The following is a 22,399-nucleotide window of genomic DNA, read 5'->3' as shown; positions in this document are numbered from 1 at the left end:
GATAAATTAGTTTTAGGTCCTCCATATTTATGCGTACTTTTACAAAACAATCGCTTATTTGTTTAAATTTTCTGATTTGTTTCAATTGTCCATACACCATTTAAGTTATTTTCTATATTATTTTAAATTAAACTAAATAGGAGAAATTGCATATAGGACCTTAGTTTATGCATATTCTTATATTTAAGTCACTGAATTATTTATGATTTACAAGTTTAATTTTAAATTTACTTGAATTTAGTCATTATTTTCAAGTTAGCACATTTAGGTTTCTTTTGATTTAGTTCATGTTTAGGATTGTCTTCTTTAATTAGTTTTGTATATTTATTTTTCATGTTGATATGTTTATATGCATGTATAGGTATGCGGATGATTTTTTTTAGGAGTCACATAACATCATTTTTTATATTATGTATGTTACACTCATGTGCACAACTCGACCTATCGCATAATCGGATTAAGGGTAATACCCTTTTAATTTAAAATTGTTTGAATAACTTTTATTAACTAACTAGAAAGTTATTTTTAACGATCTTAAATTACAAGTGTATCCCATTAGTGACACTTAAAAAATGGTTTGTCACCTTAAAACTTGGGAATGAAAGAAAAATAAATATTTAATTATTTAAATTTTTTGAGAAAATGTCCTTATAACTTATTTAAGATATGGTCTCGATATTTTTAAATAATTGAATATTCTTCATCTTTCTAATAAGGCTTGGTAATTTTAATTTAATCTATTTTGGTGCATGTGAATATTATAATGGAATTCTAATATTTCTTTATTTCAATTGAAGTAAGAGTTAATTAATATTATTATATTTCATGGTAAAATTCTTATATTGGTTGTTTTATGGGATCAAAAATCAAATTAAATTTGAATTCCAAAATTTCATTGAAAAGAAATTAATTAATCGACTAGATACCGATTTAGGACGCTGTGGGGGTGCTAATCCTTCCCCACAGGTAACCGACTGCCGAACTCGAATTTTAGTAACGCAGACTACAATTTTTCGTTTTAATTAAAATTATGCTTTATTTAAAATGGCAAAATATTTTTGGGTGCCCAATCACACCCTAATCAAAGATTGGTGGCGACTCCTCGAACCATACGTTTTTATTTTCAAAAGAATCCCAAAATTTTTGAAACGAGAGATTTTAAATCAGATTTACTTTTTAATTAAAAATCAATCAATTAAGAGGTAAATTAAAAATGATGTGGTTTTCAAAAATCCACTTTTAAGAAAAAAATCGTTTCGATATCTTGACAACTCTGTTGGAATTTTTTTAGAGAGTCAGGTCGATAGTCGATTAATTAATTGTCTTTGCAAACGAAAATTATAAGTTCGTTCTAATTTGTTTTTTTATCCCTTGTTTGTTTTAAATTTTTGTTTGCATTTTAATTTGTAATTTGATTAACAAATAAATAGTTGTACTAACGTGTGATTTACATGTTTCAGTTTTCTGACCTTCACTTTAGTCTGTTGTTTTTCTTGGATCGAGGCAAAGGATTATGAGTTTCCCCCCACTGTCGATACAACCTTTCGATATTTAGAGCCTTCTAACTGAGTTTTGTCCCGTTAGGTAGGGGTGAATGCTATGCTTACGTGAGAAAAATTATTTTTCTCCACAAGGGCTTTAGCAAGTAACCTTTGGGGTACATATGCCTTATGTTTACGAGTGAAACATTGAGTTTCCTCGCATGGACAGGGGAAATGTATCCTCTCAAATTGAACTCGATTTATTTTAAGCTATAATGGGTGAGGATCGAGGGTTTGGCAAGCCCAAGGGGAAACCAGTAAAGAATAATTCGAGGACCTTGTTAGTGATACAAAAACTATGCCCATCTTATACTGAATCTATGTCCGCGATTCTTAAAAAGTCAAAAAGTGGAAACTCATTTTAACATTTTCCTCGAATTTATTTATTTTTACAAGAAGTATGAGAACTAGAAAAGTATGCGGTTAGGTTTTATATTTTCGTACAAAGCTTGTGAACTAGAAGAAATATGGTTAGGATTTAGTTACCAAGTAAAAGCATGAGGATAAATATCATGTTGGGTTGGATCTACTAAAGCATGATTGGGTAGCCAGCATGTAAGAGTAGGTTTTATTTAATGATTGTGATACTTACTATCTTGTTGTTTATCTTATGTGTACTAACCCATTTTTATCCTGTGTCTATTTTATTGTGATTTTATTGCATTTACATCTTCATATCATCCAAAGGTTTTAATTCGCATGTGATTGACTAATAAGAAGACTGGTCATATTAAGATAATAAATTCTAAACCATGTAGTTAAAATAAGGATATTCAAAGATGTTCAAATGATCTAGGAAAAAGGACATCCGATGAATGAAGAAATCTGAAGTTGATTGAAGATTTCCTCTAAAGGAGCGAAAGCCAAGATGTTTCCTCAGAAGATAGATATAGTCATACCAAGGACGAGAAGACCCTTCACAAAGACATGAAAACCATTTCGCATTGGAAATAAAAATGGTGATTTCAAGATTCAATTTAAGGACATCCGACGTCATCAAAGGTGATAAAATACGCCGATAATTTTTGGGTGCAATGTTATATTCTATGAAGAATACGGCTTAAGGAAATGAAGAATCACAGTTGTATTTTGACTACATGGTGTACTTACTGAATTCTTGTTATCTAAATGAAGGTTGTTCTATGGTGGTCACTTTTGGAATTAACACTTTGTGCTTTTGCATTTGTATTCTTTATTTTGCATTAGCTTATTAATTTATTTATTTTGCTATTGTTGTTTTTGTCATTTTGTTATCTTATTTGTACTAACTTGTTTTTTATATTGTTTTTCTCTTTGTCTGCATTCCATGATCATGACATAATCAAAAGCTGTTGATTTGTGAGTGGTCATCATAATAGAAGGTTTTCATGACGGAAAAGGGGTTTTGTGATCAAGCAGACTATAACACATATGAGAAATGTCATCCAAAGAAAACTTCGATAATTGTGGAGAGCTATGAACCCAAAGGTCGCATGGTCGACGAAGGGCAAAAGGAGATAAGAGAAATAAAAGAGCAGATGTCCAAGATGATGGATATAATAGATGCTTTGGCTAAAGGAAGAGAGACTTATACAAAAGAAAATAAAGAGATCGATGAAAACAATCTCGAGGTGTGAAATACGCAAGGGACTACTTTAGAACCTGTTGATCTTAGCCAATATGAGAAACCATGCACAATCATTGTTCGTATTAACAAGTTGTTTGGAAACACCAAGAAAATAATGACAACTATAGAAGTTCATAAGGATGAAAAGAAGACATGCAATCAGAACTCGTTGGTATTTGATAGTCTATTCCCAACATCAGGGGAAGTAAACCTGAAAACTTCAGTTAAATCCAAGTTGAGAGATGGCTCTCATTATGATTTCATCCCAATATCATATAAGAAGTTGTATGATGAACTGTTAAAAGCTCGAGAAGTGACCCCGTATTATGATAAACTTTGGCAACCTCTATATCTAAGTTGGTATGACGTCAACGTTCGTTATGAATATCATGTTAGAATTCAAGAACATTCTATTGAGAATTGTTCTACATTCAAACGTCGAGTCCAACTTATTCTAGATCATGGAGTATTGGAGTTTGAATTGAAAGGATAACATAGTTTGGTAATGGATTATCCTGTTGAGTTTGAGCCAAAAGTTACCAAAGGTAAAGGGATCAGTGAGAACATCCAGAAGAAAGATTTTTTGCCAAAATACAAAGCTCAAATTCGTCATTTAAGGAGTGAAAATGATAAATTAAGTGGAGACATAGAAGCCATGCGAGATGGTTTTCAAAGGATTAGTAAAGCCTTTAAATTCGCTGGTATAAGAAATGTCCCAGAGGAATGGATAACAGAGGTCACTAAATTTAAAAATGACGTTGAGCAATGAAGAAAGAATTACATGGTGCACGAAGATCGAGCTAAGAAGTTTTCTTATGATTTACATATTGCAGAAAAAGGCACGATGCAACTATCAATGATTTAGGAAGGTATCAAATTGAAAATCAGATGTTGAATAGGTCCATTGCCAATATGGAAATTTCATGTCAACACCACAAGAGGGAGAATGACGCTGAGCTAGAAGCCATTAGAGCCAAGAACAAGAAGTTGATGAAGATTGTGGATGATTGTAGTGATCTCATGCAAGAGCTTCATAACCATAATGACTTTCTTACAAGGAGGATTCAATAACAGTGTCTACAGCTCCAAGAATCGGCACTCAAGATAGAGGAAAATAACAATGTCATGAAAGAAGCTATGACCCAAGCAAGCAATGTGGCTCATAAATTGGTTGATTTAGCGGGCTTTGCAAGAGAATTGAAACAGATTGACAACTCAACACCCGATCATGAGTGGAAGTTAAATTGTCTTTTGAAGGAGATAGAAAAGTTAGGAGTGAAAGCTATTCATTATATGTAAAGTTTGTTTGTTGTACCGAAACCTTTGTGTTCAATGAAAATTGTTTTAAGATGGCCACTCTGGAATGACACCTTTTGTATTTGTATTTAGCATCTGCATTTGCATTGCATGTATTTATTTAAGCATTTTACATGCATTAATTATAAAAACGTGGAAATAACTTATAAAAGATTATGTGACAGTAATACCAAGATCATTCACTCATACTACTCCTTATCATCATAAACAAAAAATGAAAACAATGGAGTATTCTAATGAGAAATCACAAGATCAGTTACAAGAGCAGTTGGCCGAAGATATAAGGAATCAAGTATCAGGTTCTTTGCAAGGTATATCGAATCAAATGATCCATGTGCTAGCACCATCGGCTGTTGATAGAGAGGAAATCACTGATAAAGGATACCAGTCTCATCAGACTATTACGTCCAGAATGATAACTTACCCTGGAGCATCTAACTCAAACCTAGGGAAGAGCCTCGTCAATTATGAGCAATTTGAAGGTGAATTCAAGTGGTTGAATGAAGCCATTAAAGATATGAAGGTTGTTAATGCCTCTCACGGGGAGTTAAAAGCTAGAGAACTCAGTTTGGACCCTGATTTGGTCATCCCACATAAATTTAGGGTGCCTAATTTTGAGAAATATGATGTCACTAGTTGTCCCCTAATTCATCTAAAGATTTTTTGTAGAAAGATGGAATGGTACCTAAATGATGATAATCTATTGATTCATTACTTCCATGATAGTCTTGTTGGGCCAACTGTAGTATGGTATAACCGTTTGAACCTAAAGGAGATAGAGTCGCTGGTTAAAAATGGGATGTTGACACAAGAATTGGTGAAACAATGGATGACGAGCTCGAGTGGGGAATCAAAGCACATAATGTAGCATCAGTTTGGGTCAGGTGTTACTGCATTAGATGAGTAATGGGGCATCCTAATTAGGAAGAAGTCATTTCATCCGTCATGAAGCCTTATTCCATTTGCAACATCTTGTTTGAATTTATATTTTTCATTTCTCAGTTGTCTTTGTAAGTATATTTAATCGAACTTATGCTACTTTAAAGATGGTGAACATTGAATCAAATTTGTAATCTTGAAATTCTTTGAATATCAACTGAATTAAAAACTCTTTAAATGATTAGAGTTATAAATCTTTGACAAAATGACAAGATTGAAACCTGATAAAACAAGGACCTTGACCTTATCCTTAGAAGGTACAGTCAAATGACATACCTTTTTATTACAGGGACTGATATATCCTTCTCTTATCATAAGGGAATAAACAATAGCTTGGGTATTCAGGTATGCACGAGAGTGGACAACATAGGGCATCTCTTGTGAATGATATTATAAAACTGACTAGACCACACTTTTGTTGATGACGTTCAATGATGATTATGATCTTTACAGATGGAATAGTCAAGTAGGTGAATCTGGTTTAGGTCAGTTGCTTAGGAATTAAACTCTAAAGATGAGATTTTCTTTATTTTCAACAACACCTAGACTATAACAGGTTCTTCTTGACAAGCTTAAGAAATTGAATTCATATACCCAGATTATAATATTATATGTATACAATAAAGATGAGATATTCCACTAAAGCAATTGGTTATAGAGTAAACTCAAAAGCTCTGGCTTTATGAATAGATTGTATTCAAACCATGATATTGCTCGGATACTTGGTAGTTCGGTGTTTGCTCCACTGCAATTGTCAGGTCAAAGACTTTTTGATGAGATGAACCCTTCAGCTAGCCCGATAAAGGCGATTATAATATATATACAATAAAGTTGAATTCAGCTATCCAAACACTAGAAAATTAAATCAAATTTATATAAATAAGGAGTTTTGGTAAAGATGGACTAAGGGAGTTAAGGAACACCTGTTATAGTCAATTTCACATGAGCACTCAGGAATGTCATTTTTAGATCGATATTTCTACACTACCTTTGTTAGAGGAGTCTACAAAGCTTGAACACATGGAAGATTTCAGAGAACTGAAATAGAAGTATTCTAGAAAGTCTAGTAATTAATTATGTTGTTGCATCATTTTGTCTGCATCTGATCAAAATACCAAGATAAGAAAGTTATTCATGTTACAATGTCCACAAGGACCGAGAAATAAATGAAATTTTGGTGGTCGAAACCTTAGAAAATAGGAAGCCAGCCTGAAGCCAACCCCTTAATTTTTGACACTTATCAAAGAGCTATAACTCTAAAAACATTAAAGAGCTTTTGATTCTTTTGATATTTTGTGAACTAATGTTTATAATTTGATTCAATTGTAAGCCTAAATTAAGGGGAAATGTTTTATAAAATTCTTTCATCCCTAAAATAAGAGAAATGGGACAAGTATTTTCAAACATGACATTTTCAAATATGAAAGGTCATTGAAGTTGGTGAGGCTCATTCTCCCTCTATTGGAGAAAAAGAATAAGTGATCTTGAAGTAGATGGTCTAAAAGGTTAGAATGGATGAAATATAGAACTTGTAACATTTCCTTGTGACGTTGTCAGTAACCCATCAAGAACGATGATCTCATTATTCAAAAGAGGCACATATCCCGCTTGTATAAAAATGCAATATATTTTGTTAGAAGAGTTGATCACTTCTTAAGTATTTATGACAATATAAAGAGAAGCCCTCAAACTATTTGAAAACACTATTGTGTAGTGACACCAGAATAAGAACATTCAAGTTAGGATATATTGGGCACAAAGAGATCCATGAGTACCCACTTTGGGGCATGACCAGAAACCTAGATCATGTTAAGATAACAGGGTTCAGACCAAGAAGACATTGAGAATAAGTCTCACAACTTGAAGTGTCAGGGGTAGACCTTAAATTTGAGCAGAGCTTACCTTGTAAAGCAAACCAATCAAGCATCAATCAATGGCGGAGTCCCAGAAAAATAACTCTGAAAACGTAATTGAGCCAATGACGAAAATGGGGCAACACAGTCATATTTCTGACCATAGCAAGAAGTTGAGAGACATAACAATTTCTCCGAAATGAAGACAGAAAATGAAGACCACAAGATGATTGGGTAAATCTTCAGAAAATGCAAGTTGGAAAATATGAGTTATTACAATAATATCTAAAGCAACCCCAGGGAAGAAGTGGCCAAGTGGAAGAAGACCGAGTTCGTCACTCTGGAGTCAAATGAAGATTGAATCAACATCTATGCATTTATGAGAACATCATTTGCATAAAAGAAAATGCATTACATTGATACATTTAATTGCATTTGTGTTTCATACATAAACACATGGTTTTGACAGATCTTCCAGTGAAAAGAGAAGATGCTGGATGTTAAAATTCCAACAAATGAAAGGTATAAATTAAACGTAAAATAAAGGGAATCATGTTTAGAGAGGTAGGACCTAAGGAACACAGTGGGCTCAATCCACAAATAAAGCATTACTTTGAAGCGGGGCATGTGGCCCGACCATTAAGTCATTTTATGAAATGAAATGAGAAAGATTTCTCATTAAAATCTGAAATTTGAAAAGTAAAAAAGGTTTCTTACCTAGTAAATTATTTCCAAAAATCGGTAAGTCCTTTGGGCCATCAGTAAGTCTTTTGAACATGATATTTAAATCCTTCGGGTCATCTGTAAGCCTTTCAAGCAAGATGATAAGTCCTTTGGGCCATCCATAAGACCATAGGGTAAGATGTTTTCACATGTCAATCGAAATAAGAGAAATGTTTCTCATTTAAATCTGAAAATTGAAATTTTTGAAAAGTAAGAAAGATTTCTTACCTAGTAAACTATTTCCAAAATTGGTAAGTCCTTCGAGCCATCAATAAGTCTTTCAAGCATGATGATTAAATCATTCGGGTCATCTGTAAGCCTTTTGAGCAAGATGATAAGTCCTTCGGGCCATCCATAATATCTTCGGGTAGGATGTATTCATATTAAGTTGAAAAATAAGAAAGTGATGTTTTAAGAAAATGAAATCTTTGAAAACTAAGAAGGCGATTTCCAAAATTTCGCACTTAGTAAGTCCTTCGGGCCATCAGTAACTCTTTCGAGCATGATGATTAAATCATTTAGGTCATCTATAAGCATTTCGGGCATGATGATTAAATCCTTCGGGACATCAGTAAGTCTTTCAAGCATGATGATTAAATCATTCGGGTCATCTATAAGCCTTTTGAGCAAGATGATAAGTCCTTCGGGCCATCCATAATACCTTCGGGTATGATGTTTTTCGAGCATGATGATTAAGTCCTCCGGGCCATCTTAAGCCTTCACCGAAGAGTAGTGAAGTAAATCCATCTTATGCCTTCACCGAAGAGTAGTGAAGCAATCAATCTTAAGCCTTTACCGAATAGTAGTGAAGCAAATTCATATTATGCCTTCACCAAAGAGTAGTGAAGCAATCAATCTTAAGCCTTCACCGGAGAGAAGTGAAACAATCAATCTTAAGCCTTCACCGAAGAGTAGTGAAGTAAATCAATCTTAAGCCTTCACCGAAGAGTAGTGAAACAAAGCCATCTTAAGCCTTCACTGAATAGTAGTGAAGTAAATCTATCTCGAGTCTGATATCCCCTGCAGAAATAGTGGAGTTGATCATTTATCAAATTTTAAAGCACGGAGATGGAACTAGACAAAAGCTTCTTGTCTTTTTCGTCTTTGCCCTATTCTTGTTAACACAAGAATGTGTAAAGAGGGGCAGCTGTAAACACTCGTTTTTTATCAGGCTTAAAAAATATTAAAAAATATTATTAATATTTCTTACAACTTTTGCAGGCCACTACAAGCCCAACAATATATACCCAAGTTAAACCCAGCAGAATCAATCTAATTTAAAAGACCTATTATAAGCTATAACCCGGTTTAAGCTAAAGACTCGGATCCAGACTATTGTCCAGCAATCCGACCTGACCCAGTTCAACTAGGGTTTTGAAACCCTAAAATAGCAAGTCGTCAGTGCCTATTCGGCTCCCATCTGCATGAATGAGTCGGTGCCAAACATGCCAGTTGTCGGATGTTACCAAGACCTGCAACAACCAACGAATCATCACAAGGGATTCGGTGAAGAAAATAGAGATAAAATGAGGGAGGACCATTCGAGGACTGGGGGAAAATAGCAAATACCATAGAAATAAAACTCCTATTTTGGCCGCCACTCGTTCCTTGTGATCGGAGGAACCATTCGAAGAGGAGGATCATTAGGAGAAAAAGGAAACATGAGAAAACGAGTGCAAATCCATCGAAAAAAATAGAGAAATTCTTTGTAATCGGAGTATTCTGAAACCCGTGAAAAATAGTTTGTAACAGGGGTAATTCCCTACTTTTTCGGAAGCAATAAAAAAGAGGAAGAACAATTTTCTTGAGGTATTTTTTTATCCATGTTCGATTTTTAATGTGTGTGGTGTGTGTGTGATCTGTTTCGAAATAAATAGTAAAAAAAGTTGAGTTTACTTGCTTGTTGGTTTGTCATCGAAGTAGAGAGCTTCATAGCTTCCATCAGTACCGTTGAAGGTCGCGTTGACGAGAGACGGCTAATGTGTTTGCTTTGGTTTAGGTTTAGTCTAAGTTTAGTTTAAAATTATGTTTTATATTATAACTTTAGGGTAAATTAAGGTTAAGTCAACGTGACCTTAGGATAAATTAGTTTTAGGTCCTCCATATTTATGCACACTTTTACAAAACAGTCCCTTATTTGTTTAAATTTTCTAATTTGTTTCAAATATCCAGACACCATTTAAGTTATTTTATTTATTATTTTAACTTAAACTAAATAGGAGAAATTGCATAGAGGACCTTAGTTTATGTGTATTCTTATATTTAGGTCACTAAATTATTTCTGATTTACAAGTTTAATTTTACATTTACTTGAATTTAGTCATTATTTTAAAGTTGGCATATTTAACTTAAATTAGTCCGTACATTTAGGTTTCTTTTAATTTAGTTCATGTTTAGGTTTGTCTTCTTTAATTAGTTGTGTATATTTATTTTGCATGTTGATATGTTTATATGCATGTATATGTATGCAAATGATTTTTTTAGGAGTCACATAACATCATTTTGTATAATATGTATGTTACACTCATGTGCACAACTCGACCTATCGCATAATCGGATTAAGGGTAATACCCTTTTAATTTAAAATTGTTTGAATGACTTTTCTTAACTCACTATAAAGTAGTTTTTGACGATATTAAATTACAAGTGTATCCCATCATTGACACTTAAAAAATGGTTCGTCACCTTAAAACTTGGGAATGAAAGAAAAAGAAATATTCAGTTATTTAAATTTTTCGAGAAAAGGTCCTTATAACTTATTTAAGATCTGGTCTCGATATTTTTAAATAATTTAATAATCTTCATATTTCTAATAAGTCTTGGTAATTTTAATTTAATCTATTTTGGTGAATGTGAATATTTTAATGGAATTCTAATATTTCTTTATTTCGATTGAAGTAAGAGTTAATTACCTCAGGTTATGAGGGATTTATTTCTTCTCAATGTGAAATAATTTAATATTATTATATTTCATGGTAAAATTCATATTTTGATTGTTTTATGGGATCAAAAATCAAATTAAATTTGAATTAATAAATTTCATTGCAAAGAAATTAATTAATCGACCAGGTACCGATTTAGGGTGCTGTGGGGGTGTTAATCCTTCCTCACGCGTAACCGACTCTTCAACTCGGATTTTGGTAACGCATACCATAATTTTTCGTTTTATTTAAAATGGTAAAACATTTTTGCGTGCCCAATCACACCCTAATCAACTATTGGTGCGACTCCTCGAACCATACATTTTTATATTCAAAAGAATCCCAAAATTTTCGAAACGAGAGGTTTTAAATCACATTTACTTTTTAATTAAAAATCAATCAATTAAGAGCTAAACTAAAAATGATGTTGTTTTAAAAAATCTCACTTTTAAGAAACAAATCGTTTCAACAAAAACATTTGGCCAAAGAGAAAGAGAAGAGCCCAGGGTCTTAGAAAAGAACTTGAGAGCCCAGGGTCTACATCATATTGCTAAGACCCTAAAGATAAAGCTCGATGGGGTAGAGAGAAGCGCAAAAAGAGGCCAAGAAGAAAAGAAACGAGCCCTGCAGCACGCTCAAATACTGAGAAAGCAAAGAGATGAGGCTAATTAGGAATTATCACAAAGGTGAGCACAAATTGAACAGCTCGAAGCACAACTGCTTAGTATGGATGAGACTTTTCAGAACCCTTACAACAGCGATGGGTTCCATATTCAATAAGAAAATGAGACATTGAAAAAGAGGATAGCGGAGCTAGAAGGAGCAGGGTTGATCCACTCATCTGTATAGGATATATCCAGGTAGGAGAATGAGGCCTTAAGAGCCAAGATTGCTGAGCTAGAAAACATAGTACAGAGAAGACATCAGCGAATCCAGCAGTTATAAGAGAGCCGATCATTGACTAATCCAAAGCTTGGAACTGCGCTACGGCAGACTTAGGACACCATTCTGAGGCAGCATGAAGCAATGAAGACCGCAGTGTTGCTCGCCAAGTCTACAAATTATCTGAAGAAGCAACAGCCCTAATAGTTTTCGTGATCCCGGAATTAGAGGAAGAACGGTGCATCATGGGATTGATGATAGAACTCGAGAGATTAGGGGATAGGGCAAGATTCTATGTTTAGTTTCCATGTTGATGTACTCTCTTTATCCAAGTGCTTAGGCGTTGTGTGTTGTTGAGTACTTTTTTGTACAAACTAAGTTATTTTGAAATCAATATCGGGTTGCATTTGCATTTTTATATGTTTTCTCTTAATGTTTAAATCTTAATGATTAAGTTATAACAATTCATTCATTCATTAAAACTCATCAAATAATAAATTATAATTTCCAATTATTTGTAGTTATCCTGGCATTCACCTCACACCCATACGATACTCGTAAAACAACCAAGAAAATTAAGGCAAAATTAGCCCAACTTGAACAATACCAAAGAGAAGCTCAACCAGAAATGAGAGAGAGACTAAGTAAGATGAAAGCAAAAATGACCAACTCGTAAGTCGGCCTACTACAAAAGATTGAAGAGATGTTTAAGAAACATGCTACGAGTAGAAAAACCGCAGTTGACTAATCAACGTCGACCGAGCAAGATCCTTTGTATCCTCCAGGGTTTGGACTAAGAGCGTCACATCCTGATGGGTTTACATATGACCCCCAGCACCCACTAGGGTTTACACCAGACCCTCCGTATCCTCCCGGTTTCACCCCAGTGCACATTTTTGTTAGATCGCCATATTTGCAGGAAGCTCACCCAGGATTCTACATGACAAATCAACATAATCATACTAAGTTTGTATTTTAAACCAATTACCCACCAGCTGCTAGGGTAAGACCTGTTGAATCAGGCGTGGATGAGTTGCCACCTGAATTTCAGTAAGTATCAGAAAAAAGAAAGGTTAACAGCAAAATAACCCAGCAATTGAAAAGTCTGGAGGAAATGATGAGATCAGTAGAGGTAGAACCATTATACGGAATGGACGCAAGGGAGCTAAGCTTGGTTCCCGGTCTAATATTGCCCCTGAAGTACAAAGTACCAGACTTTGAAAAATATGATGGAACTACTTGCCCATTGGCCCACCTCATTATGTTCTGCAGGAGAATGACAGGTTATACTAAAAATGAGAAGCTACTGATACATTGCTTCCAAGATAGTCTAACTGGATCGGCAATCAAATGGTAATCAGTTAACCTGATCCCAAATCAAATCGTGGAGGGACTTGGCCCGGGCATTTTATGAGCAGTATCATCATGTCATTGAACTGTTACATGACAAATGGACGTTGCAAAATATGGAAAAGCGACATAGCAAAACCTTCAAGAAGTACGCCCAAAGATGGCACAATATGGCATCACAAGTACAACCCCCATTGCTAGAGAAAGAGACTACAGTTATCTTTGTGCATACCCTAAAGGATCCATATCTGGGGCATCTATTAGGAAATGCTACCAAGAATTTTGCTGACTTGGTCCTTTCCAGAGAATTAATCGAAAATGCCATTAGAAGTGGCAAGATTGAAGGGTCGAAGAAGCCCTATTTCAATAAGAATAACAATAAAGTAAACAAGGCGAGTACTTATAACAAGAACTACGTAGCCAATGTTACAATTTCCCAGCCTAAGGAGAAAAGGACCAATACCCATGAAAATAGAAGGCAGAGAATGGAGAATACAAGACCAACTTTCTCACCAGTGCTAGTACCATGTTCAGAAATCTATGCCTCGCTCTTGAAGGTAGATTTAATACGCTCCTACAAATTAACTCTGATGTAGCCACCTTACCCTCATTGGTATAATGCCAATGCTCACTGCGAATACCACGCAGGGATCGCTGGGCATGATATCGAGAACTTCCCGCATATTAAGAAGGTGGTACAAAACCTCATTAACACTGGAGATTTGGAATTCAAAACACCAACTGTAGACACTCACCCTTTGCCCAATCATGGAAGGTAGAGAATCAATATGGTCGAAGAAAGAGAGATCAGGACGACCAAGATAAATTTATCAGAAGTCAAATCTCCCATCTGTTGGGTGTTCAGACAGCTGTGTACATCAGGAATAATTGAGGGTAATCCTGAATCAAGGTCATTGGATGAGAAACATACTGTGAATATCACCAAATTGAAGAACATGACATCCATAATTGTCATAAATTTTGAGGTTTACTTCAGAAAATGATGGATAACGGAGAAGTGGAATTTTTTAGCAAGGAAGAAAATCCACAAGAGATAGACATTTGTATGACTGATAGCTCAGACAGGATGCTGGGGACAAGAAGGTCGATAGTCATCACAGTTAATCCGGGACAAGAGAGATCATTATCAACAACTCTAAAAGTGGTGATACAACTCCGTCTCCCTTCCAATTCAAGGATACATGACAGGTTTCTTGGAGTTATGCAGCCAACGTATCAATACCGGAGGGCTCCAAGATGTCTGAAAGAACAAACGAGAAAAATAAAATGAGTTTAAGAAAGTAAGTGAGGTGGGTCATTTCACATGAAGCGGAAGATGCTACTCACCAGAAACATCCACTGAGGGAGACAAAGCAAAAGTTGTCACAATACCAAAAATTTTCAATGAAAAACCTCCACCGATCATTAATGACATGTGACTGAATCTCAAGGTTGTGAATTTTTTAGGTTTCTTAAGCACAGTGAATACAGTATAGTGGACCAGCTTCACAAACAACAGGCGAAATTTTCAATCTTGGATCTTTTGATCAACTTCGAAGTACATCGTAAAGCCTTGCTAAAGGTGTTTAACCAAACGTTTGTCCCTGATTATATATCGATGAATAAATTGGATCATATTGTGGGACACATCGTTGCTGACAACTACATTACCTTTACTGATGATGAGATCCCGCAGTAGGGAATCACTGATGCAAGAAAGAGGTAATGCAGAAATCAATGCAGTAGGGAACTTTCCAGGTCCTCCACAAAGACAATACAACCCATACAGCAATACTTACAATCCAAGATGGCGAGACCACCCAAACTTTAGCTATGCGACAAATCAGAGACAATGTTATCAACAAAAGCCTCCTCCTTAACAACAAACGCAAAACTCATCATTGGATGAACTCATAGGAAAATTAGCAATTTCACAAGAAAAGATCATTGCATCCCAAGAAAAATTCCAAAACTGAACCGAAACATATCTTCAAGAGTCACATAATCAAGTAAGCCGACTAGCTCAAACTATGGGAAAATTGGAATCACAAGGAAAACTACCTTCTCAAACGGAGTTAAATCCGAGAGAGAATGTTAGTGCTATCACACTCAGAAGTGGAAAAGTTATCTCACCCGAAGTTCTAGCAGAAAAAGACGCACATCAGGAAGAACAAGAGGAAACGCCACCTCCAGAAATACAAGGTACGTCTGACTCACATCCTTCTATTTCTTCTCATGAAATCACGCCGCCACCCTTCCCATCAAGGTTGATGAAGCGTGATAAAAGAGCTGAAGAAAGGGAGATCTTAGAGGTTTTCCAAAAAGTTCAAGTCAACATACCTCTTCTTGAAGTAATTCGACAAGTACCAATGTATGCTCGATTTTTAAAAGAACTTTGCATTACAAAGAGAAAATTAATGGGGACACGAAAAGGTAAATTTTGGAGAACATGTTTCTGCAATTTTTCAACGAAAACTCCCACCAAATATGAAGGATCAAGGTATGTTCGCTATACCTTGCAAAATATGTAATTTCAAAATTAAACGTGTAATGTGTGACTTAGGAGCTTCAATTAATGTTATGTCATTTTCTATATATAAAATGATTACTAACGAGCCTTTAAAGGAAACAGGAATAACCATACAGTTGGCTGATCGATCTGTGATCTATCCAGTGAGAGTAATGGAAAACGTCTTGGTAAAGGTCGATGTATTATTCTTTCCTGCAGATTTCTGTCATTGACATGGAACAAGATAGGTCGGATTCTTATTCCAAGGTACTCTTAGGCCAACCCTTCCTAAGCACAGCACATACAAAGATCGATGTTAGAAGTGGTACACTAACAATGGAATTTGATGGTGAGATCGTTGAATTTGATGTTTACAAAGAAATGAAATGCCCTGATCATGTTGAAAGAATTAATTTTGTTGATATTATAGATCCTTTAATTGATGAATATATTGAATCTAATTTTTCTTATGATCTTTTTAAGGATCCTGAACTTTGCCACGAAGATGAAGAAAAGGAGTTTGAAAATATTAATTCAATCAATTCTAATTTATCTTTATATTCCTCTAAAACTAAAATTTTACCTTCTGTTTTACAGGCACCTGAGGTAGAATTGAAGCAATTACCGGAGCATTTGAAATATGTCTTTTTGGGCGAAAATGAAACTTTACTAGTGATCATCTCAAGTAAATTATCCAAAGGAGAAGAGGAAGCTTTGGTAGCGATATTGTGCTCTCACAAAGAAGCCACAGGATGGACCATTGCTGACATTAAAGGATTAACTTGCATGCATAAGATCAAAGTCGAAGAAGGAGCAAATCCATCACGTGAAGGACAACGTCGATTAAATCCACTGATGATGGAAGTAGTAAAGAAAGAAATTCAGAAACTCCTTGACGCTGACGTAATCTATCCAATTTCGGATAGTAATTGGGTAAGTTCGATTCACGTGGTTCCCAAGAAAACGAGAGTCACAGTGGTCGAAAATCAAGAAGGGGAGTTAGTGCCAACAAGAGTTCAAAATGGATGGCGAGTTTGTATTGATTACAGGAAGTTGAACTCTCTTACTCAAAAAGATCATTTTCCTCTTCTTTTTATAGATCAAATGATTGAAAGATTAGCTGGGAAAACTCATTATTGTTGTCTAGATGGTTTTTCAGGTTTTTTCCAAATCCCAATGGCGCCAGAGGATCAAGAAAAAATGACTTTGTAACGCACCAGCCACCTTCCAAAGATGCATGCTAAGTATATTTTCCGACTATGTGGAGAAGGGCATCGAAGTCTTTATGGATGACTTCACGGTTTATGGTAACTCTTTTAATGAATGTCTTGATAATTTAACTAATGTGCTAAAAAGATGCTTAGAATATAACATTGTTTTGAATTATGAAAAATGTCATTTTATGATTGATAAAGGGTTAATTTTAGGCCATATTGTTTCCTCAAAAGGGATTACGGTTGATAAAGCTAAAACAGATGTTATACGCTCACTTCCTTACCCCATAACTGTGAGGGAAATTCGTTATTTTCTTGGCCATGTAGGATTTTACCGCAGGTTTATTAAGGACTTTTCGAAGATAGCACAACCTTTATGCAATCTACTTCAAAAATATCAAGACTTTGACTTTAATTCAAAATGCAAAGAGTCTTTCGATTCATTAAAGGAAAAGCTTATTTCATCTCCAATTGTTCAGCTGCCATATTGGAATCATCCCTTTGAACTTATGTGTGACGCATCGGACACTAACGTTGGAGTCGTTCTCGGCCAAAAATATAGGGAAAGAGCCACATGTCATAGCCTACGCGTCCCGAACTTTGGACTCGGCTCAGAAAAATTATTCGACAACGGAAAAAGAACTTTTTGCTATAATTTTTGCTTTAGAAAAATTTAGATCCTATTTGCTTGGTACTAATATTACTGTTTTTTCTGATCATGCAGCTATAAGGTATTTGATGAGCAAAAAGGAAGCAAAACCAAGGCTTATCCGGTGGATCCTGCTTTTACAGGAATTTAACTTGGAAATTAAAGACAAAAAGGGATGCGAAAATCTGGTAGCAGATCACTTGAGTCGAATTCCCCTTTCCACATCCGAACCACCACTTAGAGAAGAATTTCCTGAAGAAAAACTGATGGTGGCGCAAAGCATAACTCCATGGTTTGCAGACATGGTTAATTATTTGGCCACATGTAAGTTACCATTAGATTTGACGAGAGCTGAAATCAATCGAATTAAGCAAGAATCCCGATACTATATTTTGGACGATCCTTATCTATGGAAGCACTACTCGGATCAGGTAATTCGACGATGTATTGTCGAAAGTGAGGTAAACTCAATTTTACAATTTTGTTATTCTTACTCTTGCGGTTGTCATTTTGGGCCAAAACGTACAGCTCATAAAATTCTTGAATGCGGTTTCTATTGGCCTAACATCTTTCCGGATTCTTATCTATTTTGTAAAACTTTTGAAAGATGTCAACGTACAGGTAATTTAAGCCGTAGGAATAAAATGCCGCTTAATTCTATACAAGTTTGTGAAATTTTTGATGTTTGGGGAATCAACTATATGGGTCCTTTTACTTCGTCATTTGGAAATACTTATATTATTTTAGCTGTGGATTATGTTTCTAAATGGGTGGAAGCTAAAGCCACTCGGAATAATGATGCTAAAACTACAATTAATTTTTTGAAAAATATTTTTTCCAGGTTTGGCACACCACGGGCTATAATAAGCGACAGAGGAACACATTTCATCAACCGAGTAATCGAGTCGCTAATGAAGAAATTTGGAGTAACTCAAAGAATTGCTACCGCTTACCATCCACAAACAAATGGACATGCAGAAGTATCAAATCAAGAAATTAAAACAATTCTTGAGAAAATTGTTAAACCGGACCGAAAGGATTGGAGTTTAAAATTAACCGATGCACTTTGGGCATATCGAACTACTTATAAAAGTCCCATTGGAATGTCACCATACTGGCTTGTTTTCGGTAAACCATGCCATTTACCGGTCGAGTTAGAACATCGGGCTTATTGGGCCGTTAAACAATGTAACATGGACATGGATGCAATTGGTGAAGCTCGGAAATTACACATTCAAGAGCTTGAGGAAATCCGAAGAAATGCCTATGATAATGCTCGGATATTTAAAGAAAAAACAAAAGAATTTCACAATAGTAGAATTTCTTTTAAAAAAAAAATTTGTCGATCAAAAGGTTTTATTATTTAACTTCAAATTTAAACTTTTTGCAGGAAAACTCAAATCAAAATGGCTCAGACCATTTACAGTTACTCAAGTATTTCCTCACGGTGCTGTTGAAATTGAATATAACTCAGGAGTACGATTTAAAGTTAATGGTCAAAGATTGAAGCCATACTATGAAAATGCTTCGGTTGGTCTAATCGAAGAAATCAATTTAGAGGAACCCACACTTTGAAAAATCAGGTCGTCGAGCTAACGACATTAAACAAAAGCGCTTGATGGGAGGCAACTCATTTCGTTATATTTTTTTATTTTTTTTATTTTCGTTTTATTTTTTTTATTTTTTTAGCGAACTTTATTTCATTCTATTTATTTTATTTTGATTAATTTTATTTTTCTGAACAGATTTAAATTTTGATCGAATATTTAACGAAAAAAATAGTGTAGAAAAACTGATTTGGTTCGAACAGTGCAGAAAAATACACAGCAGATTCAAACAATGTAGTGCAGAAAAAAACAGTGCAGAATAAAAACAGATTTGGTTCGAACTGTGCAAAAAAGTTTGAACAGAACAGTGCATCATCGGACAGTCTACTCTACAACAGCTCGTCTCAACGTGGCCGTGATCGCCACTAGATTGGGGAGTATTCTTTTTTTTTTCCTCTCTTTGTTTTAAATTTGATATACGTTTTAGGACAAAATGGAATAAGTGAGGGGGGACGGATAAGCATGTGTCAAATTTTTCTTGACTTGTTTAATCGTTTGAAATTGAGTTATTCTGATATTGATATATTGTAATCGTTGGTTGCTAGTCTGGAATTTCGCTTTATACTCTTGCTTTCTTTTGGATTATGATCATGTTTTTTATCGAATTTAATTTGCATGATTGGTGATTGATATAGCTAGTGAATTTTTTGTTGAGTATTGATATTTCATGCTTTTGTCAATAGAGATGAACTTGACTCAATGCATATAAATTTTTCTTGTGAGATTTGAGCCTAACGAGAATACATTTTCTTTCTTGCTCATTGTTTGACTTGTGTGTGTCGAACTAATTAGGATATTCTATAACTTGTAATCACAATGCATATCGAGACTACATGTTGAACGTAATGTTTTAATGTGATAGGGCACCTAGGATAAACCCACTTTTCCCAAAAAAACCTACCCATTTATATATCCACTAGTGAACCACATTTTAGCCTATTTCCCTTTCTTTGTTTTTACACCTCATAATTAAACCCGAGCCTTTTTTCTCTCTTTTCACACCCTTACCGAGACTTGAGATCTTGTATCATTGTTGTTCCAGGAAAAAAAATCAATGTTTCAAAAAAAACAAGTTGTTAACTGTATCGAACAACCAAAAAAAAGACCCTTTGTTCGAAAAAAAAGGGAAGGGAAAAAATCGATCGTTTCAATTGTCTTTCATCTATTCTTTTTTCTTGTTTTGTTCTTCATTGTGCTTCATGTTAATTCGTGGATTGTTCTTAATTATTTTGATCTCTTGTTTCGGTATTTTAAATCTTTCTTTTCGGCCTTTCCCTACCCTAACCTAAACCCCGTTACACCTTGTTTAAAGACCCCTTAATTATTGCATTATGTTCATTTTTTGTGGTGGAGACTTGATTGGATTCCAAGCCTATGGTAATATTTTGGTTAGTTTCGGTTTGAGCGGTTCCATTTACCCCAAACACTTTAAGCGGATATGTGTGAATCTTTGTGAGGTATTGAGTCATGTTTCATTGAAGTTGGCAATTAATTGAGATATCTTGCTTACTTTAAATTTTCTTGGTTATGTATTTGCTTGATTGTAACTTGAATTCGGCAAATGTCATGGACTTAATTCGATTGGAAGTTTGAGGAATAAATTGAAATTGAAGATGACAACTTATGATTTTGATATGTTAATTGAAGAATGCTTGAGGACAAGCATTGAATAAGTGAGGGGGAATTTGATAAGTGCTTAATTTAGTTAATATTTTACTTTTAAATTACTCTTTAATCATTGATTTTTGTGGCTTATTTTTTCATTTTAATTCATTTTCTGTACAGGACGTAAGATTATGGAAATTGCACAAAAAGGACAAAATTCTGCAGATTTTTTATTTTCGGAATCAAAGCTGGCTGAAATTCGGATTTGGATTAAACTCAAATTTAGGATAATATTTTAAACATTATATTTTATCTTTGTATTTTAGTTTAAATAGGTTTTTAGTATTTTAATTAAGTTTTAGGATATTATTTTTATATTTTAGCTTTATTTTTGTATTTTAGTTTAAATAGGTTTTAGTATTTTAATTAGGATTTAGAATATTATATTATTTTTTATGTATTTTAGTTTAAATAGTTTTAAGTGTTTTAATTAGGATTTAAGATATTTTAGCTTGTTTTTAGGATTTTGAAGGCTATAAATACCCTCTAAGGGTGAGCCTAAAAACATATATCTCTCATTTGAGAATAAAATTTTCTTTATCTCTCTAGCTTTCTCTCTATTTTTCGTATACTTTTCTATTATGCTAAGTATGACTTTGGTTATGCTTAGCTAATTTTCTTTCAAGCCGAAGACTAAAGCGAAGGCTCAATTCCAAACGTGAGAATTGTAAGGTACTTAAATCGCTTCGGATTTTCTCTCTGTTTTCTGAAGCTTACTTTCAAATCAAAATTATTTCGACATTGGTCCGGATATTGTTATGGTTAATGTTTGAAGAAGGATTTGCTTATTGAAGCATATTCAACTTCCCGAGAACACACTTAGCAAAATTGTTTGCTAAGAGGAAACTGAGATCGGAATCAGTTGTTGTTGAAACGACACAATCCGAGTTGGCAGCGAAAAATTGTTCTTGTAAGCTTATGTGAATCTTGAAGTAAAAATTTGTTTCGATAATCCGAGGAATTTGAGGCGAAGCTGAAGTCTGAGGTTGCTTTCACAATAAGTTTCTCTTTATCTTAATCTCTTTAATTTGTTTATTTAATTATTTTTTTTCTTTTATTTAATTCTTATTTTTTATTTTAACCACAACTTTTAAAAAAAATCCCCCTTTTATATTTATTATTATTATTAATATTTATTATTATATTATTTTTCTTTTTTTATTTATTTATTTTAATATATATTTTCAACTTCATCAGGAATTCTATATTTTTCTAAAATCAAGAAAGAGTTTTATTAAATCAGAAACACCACAGTCCCTGTGGATCGACCCTGCTTCTCTATACTACATTTTCATTTTTATTTATTAAGAAGCCAGGAATTATTTTGATAGCAAAACGACGGTTATCAATTATGGTCACTTGCATTTGTTATTTTGTTTTATTTTAATTTTCTTGAGTTGATTCTGTATTTTTTGCATTTTTATTTAAACTTGAAAATGAATAATTGTCGTTTAATTCTTGTAGTTTTAATGTGTTATGTATTTTAGTCACTAACTTGTTTTTTTATTTTGTTTTGGATTTATTTACTTAATCTTTAATTTAGTCATTTGTATTACATGTTTTATTAATTTTGTTTTTAAATCCGTATAATTTAATTGACAATATGATTTAGTCCCTTTATAT

The sequence above is a fragment of the Hibiscus syriacus genome, unplaced genomic scaffold, assembly GCF_006381635.1.
Source record: "Hibiscus syriacus cultivar Baekdansim isolate YM2019G1 unplaced genomic scaffold, ASM638163v2 tig00013738_pilon, whole genome shotgun sequence".
In the NCBI taxonomy this organism is placed as follows: domain Eukaryota; kingdom Viridiplantae; phylum Streptophyta; class Magnoliopsida; order Malvales; family Malvaceae; genus Hibiscus; species Hibiscus syriacus.
Note: the sequence above shows the minus strand (reverse complement) of the source record.